The sequence below is a fragment of the Dromiciops gliroides genome, chromosome 4 (genome assembly GCF_019393635.1).
Source record: "Dromiciops gliroides isolate mDroGli1 chromosome 4, mDroGli1.pri, whole genome shotgun sequence".
NCBI classification, from domain to species: Eukaryota; Metazoa; Chordata; class Mammalia; order Microbiotheria; family Microbiotheriidae; genus Dromiciops; species Dromiciops gliroides.
The window spans coordinates 275823021-275828132 of NC_057864.1; the positions used below are offsets into that span (position 1 = coordinate 275823021).

The 5112-nt window shown below is 38.5% G+C and overlaps 1 pseudogene; it reads left to right on the forward strand.

Moving 5' to 3' along the window:
• The first annotated feature begins 2760 nt into the window (after window positions 1–2760).
• On the forward strand, window positions 2761–4675 carry LOC122755020 (annotated as a pseudogene).
• Window positions 4676–5112: the final 437 nt, after the last annotated feature.

A 5112-nucleotide genomic window follows, 5' to 3' on the forward strand; every position in this document is an offset into this window, starting at 1 on the left:
TTCAAACTTCTGATGGAACAGAGATGTCCATGCTTTCTCTTGATGTCATCATGATAATTTCTACTGGGCATACTCCTTAATGACATCCTATCTTAGCTCCAACTGTTATTCAGTATTATAGCCATCTTTTAAAAAATTTCCTTTGGGGCAGCTGGGTGGCACAGTAGATATAGCACCAGCCCTGGAGTCAGGAGGACCTGAGTTCAAATCCAGCCTCAGACACTTGACACTTACTAGCTGTGTGACCCTGGGCAAGTCACTTAACACCAATTGCCTCACCAAAATTTATTTTTCTTTTTTGCATTATAAATTTAACAATTATGAAAAAGAGCAAGCATTTCAATATACAAATATAAAAATACTGTTAACCACTACAGTTTATCTATAAAAAATGTATGTTAAATTTGTTGAAGTAGTAACAAATTGGCCTTCTTTTTAATATCTTCTGATTTTTGTTAATGATTCTTCTATGCATTTTGATATATTCTTTCTTTTTTTCTTTAGAATTTTCCCCAAGTTACATGTAAAGGGAAAAAAAAAAAACAAATTTTTCCACATTGATTTTTTTTTTGGTGAGGCAATTGGGGTTAAGTGACTTGCCCAGGGTCACACAGCTAGTAAGTGTTAAGTGTCTAAGGCTGGATTTGAACTTAGGTCCTCCTGAATCCAGGGCCAGTGCTCTATCCACTGTGCCACCTAGCTGCCCCTACATTGATTTTTTAAAACTTTATATTCTACATTTTCTTCCTTCCTCCCTCCTCAATCCTCCCTATGCAACCAAGCAATACAAGTCATACATGTGCAGTCATGCAAAACATCTTCACATTAGTCAAGTTGTGAAAGAAAACATACAAAATAACTTCGGAAAGAGGAGCTAACAAATAAAATTACACTTCAATCTGTGTCCAGATACGATCAGTTCTTTCTCTATTGATGGTTGGCATTTTTTCTAAGTTCTTCTGATATCATCCTGCTCATAATTTCTTTCACAGTTACTTTTGCTAACTGTATTACCCTCCATCTTATTCCCTCCCCTTGATATTTACTCGATTTTCTGCTTTATTTCACACTATCTCTCCTCAAAAGAGTTTGGCTTGTTACTGCCTCCTCCCCCAATCTACGCTCCCTTTCTTCACCTCTTCCCTCTTATCCCCTTCCCCTCCCACTTTCCCTCAGGGCAAAATATATTACTATACCCACTTGTGTGTATATGTTAATCCCTCTTTGAGCCAATTCTGATGAGAAGGCTCACTCACTCCCTCACTCCTTTCCCATCTTCCCCTCCACTCCATATGCTTTTTCTTGTTTCGTTTTTGTGAGCTGCTTTACCACCTTCCATTTCTCCCTTTCCCTTTCTTCCAGTGCATTCTTCTTACCACTTAACTTTATTTTAAAGATGCCATCATGGGTCACCTAGGGGACACAGTGGACAAAGCACCAGTCCCAGACATAAGCCACCCCACCCTGCTGCCCTACAAAAAAAACCAAAAAAATAAATGTTTTACTGATATCATCCCTTCATATTAAATTCATAACTGTGCCCTCTTTCTAATTATATTCCTTTCAGCTGCTCTAATACTAAGAAAGTTCTTATGAGTTAGAAGTATTATTTTCTCATGTAGGAATTTAAACAGTTTAACCTTTTAATATTCCTCATGATTTCTTTTTCCTCTTTACCTTTTTATGCTTCTCTAGTGTCTTTTATTTGAAAGTCAAATTTTCTATTCAGTTCAGGTCTTTTCATCACAAATGCCTGAAAGTCATCTTTTTCATTGAAGTCCCATTTTCCCCCTGAAAGATTATACTCAGTTTCACTAGGTAGGTGGTTTGTGGTTGTAGTCCCAGTTCCTTTACCCTCCAGAATATCATATTCCATGTCCTCTGGTCCTTTAATGTAGAAGCTGCTAGATCTTGTGTTATCCTGTCTGTAGCTCCACAGTGTTTGAATTCCTTTATTCTAGCAGCTTGCAAAACCTTCTCCTTGACCTGGGGTCACTGGAGTTTGGCTCTAATATTCCTGGAAGTTTCCCTTTTGGGATCTCTTTCTGGAGGTGATCAGTGGATTCTTTCAATTTCTATTTTACCTTCTGCTTCTAGAATATAAGGGCAATTTTTCTGACAATTTTTTGGAAGATGATGTCTAAGCTCTTATTTTGTTCATGTTTTTCAGGTAGTCCAATGATTTTCAAATTATCTCTCCTGGATCTATTTTCCAGGTCAGCTGTTTTTCCAAGGAGATATTTCATATTGCCCTCTATTTTTTTTATTCATTTGGATTTGCTTTATTGTGTCTCGATTTCTCATAAAGTCATTAGCTTCTATTTATTTTAGCTTAATTCTTAATTGATTATTTTCTTCAGAGAGTTTATGTACTTCCTTTTCCATTTGGCCAGTTTGGCTTTTCAAGCTGTTGACTTTTTTTCATGGCCCTCCTGCATCGTTCTCATTTCTCTTCCCATTGTTTACTCTACCTCTCTATATCTTTCCTCTACCTCTTTTATTTTCTCTTCAAAGTCCTTTTTGAGCACTTCCATGGCCTGAAACCAATTCATATTTTTCTTGGAAGCTTTAGATGTAGGGGCTTTGGCTTTGTTGCTACTCTAGTCAGCTTACTGGTTCAGAATATGAGCACTCCACCCCAGCTCCAGCAGAGACCACAACTATTCCCCACCCCCACCCCCATCAGCTGCTGAACCCCCTCACCCCTCCATGAGCCAAAGTTTCAGAAGTAGTCACTGAAGATTCTGAGGCTCTGGAGGCATGGCCGGCCTAGAGCTGGATCTGCTCGGTGTGCTGAGCTCCTCTCTCACCCCTAATAGCAGGTGGTCCCAGTCACCTAATTAATCTGTCTTTGGCTGGAAAATAGTCTCATTCTTTTTTTTTATTTTGTGGGTTATTCTGCTCCAGGAGTTGTGTTGTGGCATTATTTTTGGAGTATGTGAACAGGTTTGTCAGGAGCCTGGCAGATTCACAGCTTTTCCTCTACCATCTTGCCTCTGCCCCCTTGATATTTCCTTGATAGACTTCTCTTTATTTCTTTTGTATCTTTCTCTTTCTGTATCTCTCTGTTTCTCCCTCTCTTTTCCATTATAACAAATATGTACAGTTGAACAAAATATTACAATATATCAGCTGTCAGAAAATTGTTGTCTCATTGTGCACTTTTAATTCATGATATCTTGGCTGAAAGGCAAGAGGAATATCACCAGGTTTCAAGGTGTAATCTGTTACTGCTTTGATAAGAGTCTTGAAATATCTCAAAGTTTTTTTTTTCTTTTGCATTATTGTAGACATCCTACTACAAGTTATTCTCCTAGTTGTATTCATTTTAGTCCAAATCAGTTCATGTAAGCTTTCAAAGTTTTCTCTTAGTTTATCCCTTTCATCATGACTTAATATATATTACCTTTGTATACCATTTGTTCAACAGTCTTCTGATTGGTAGGTATCATATGGGTCCCTACCCTCTTTTTTTTTAACCTCATTGGTGTATGTAACTAATAAGGGTTTTGCTGGCAAAGGGTATATATCTTTTAGTAGCTTTGGGGGTATAGTTCCATGTTATTGGGTTTGTTTTTTGTTCAGAATGTTAAACTGTCCTCTCATAGACCTTCCAACAATTGCTATTTTCATCTTTTAGCACCTTAGCCAATCTGATAAGCATATAGTAGAACATCAAAATTTTTTTTTAAATTAATTTAAATTTCTCCATAAGGGGCAGTTAGGTGACACAGTGCATAGAACTCTGGCTTGGACTCAGAAAGAGTCATCTTCCAGAGTTCAAATCTGTCCTGAGATACTTAATAGTTATGTGGCCCTGGGCAAATCACTTAACCCTGTTTGTCAAAATGAGTTCACAGAGGGGGCATCTAGGTGGCACGGGGATAAAGCACCGGCCCTGGATTGAGGGGGACCTGAGTTCAAATCCAGTCTCAGCTACTTGACACTTAGTACCTGTGTGACCCTGGCAAGTCACTTAACCCTCATTGTCCTGTGAAACAAAGAAACAAACAAAAACAAATAAATTTGGTTCTCCAACTGCTCCATATAGGTTCATATTTTCTCTAAGCAGCATCTTTAGAACCCAGGTGTTGCTGCAATATGTTGACAGGAAATGCCCCATTTTCTGAGCTACAGTTGTTATGTCAGATTGGCAGTTCAAAGTCATTAGCCTGACTACAAAAGGAAATATGCTGTGTCCTTCTTTTAGGCCTTGGACATCACCTTCATGTGTCCAATGGATATTACTTCATTACATGATCAAGCTGAAGAATTTTAAGAAATTCATCTTCCAACTGATCACTGCTTCAATGGGATCACACTTCTATCTCCTTGCCTGGGTCAACATATTCAAGAAGCAAGGTGGACTGGGAGCCACGAATATCTTACTGTTGTCTGAATACAAACATACCATTGCTCAAGATTATGGGATGTTAAAGGCAAATGAAGGGATTTCATTTGGGGTATCTTTATCATTGATGAGAAGGTGATTCTTCACCAGATCATGATCAATGATCTTCCTAAGAGCAGCTCCATAGATAAAACACTGAAGTTAGTCTAATTTTTCCAGTTCACAGACAAGTATGCCCTGCTTTCTGGAAACCTGGGAGTGACAAGATCCATGATGAAGAAATATATTCAGGAGAATAAAGAATGTTTATCCAAGAAGCGCTAAGCATCCTTTTGCAGATTTCCTACCCCAGGGGAGACACACCTAACTGCTGTCTACAGGTCAAGAACAAACATGCTTGTTCCCTCCATGCTTTCAAATGAAAGGCCTTTGTAGAGGGAGCCAAGACAGTGTGGTATAGATAGGGATGTCTTCTCATGAGGCCTAATTCAAATCATTCTTGCCTTACCCCCTCCCTCAGAGCAGCAGCTGGGCTCCTTCTTTGGGCCTGTTGTGTCTCTCTTTCTCATTCTAATAACCAAGTGCTATGCTAACAATGTTTGTTTGTATGACAATAAACCCTTGGGGCTTGAGTCCATCTGATGTTTTTGAAAATCTGTTAAATTTGTCCTAAGGGCAAAAATGCTTTAAACTATATTTCTCTTATTTTTCTGATTTGGAGCATTTTTTCATGTAGTTGTTAGCTTTGATTTCTTCTGCTG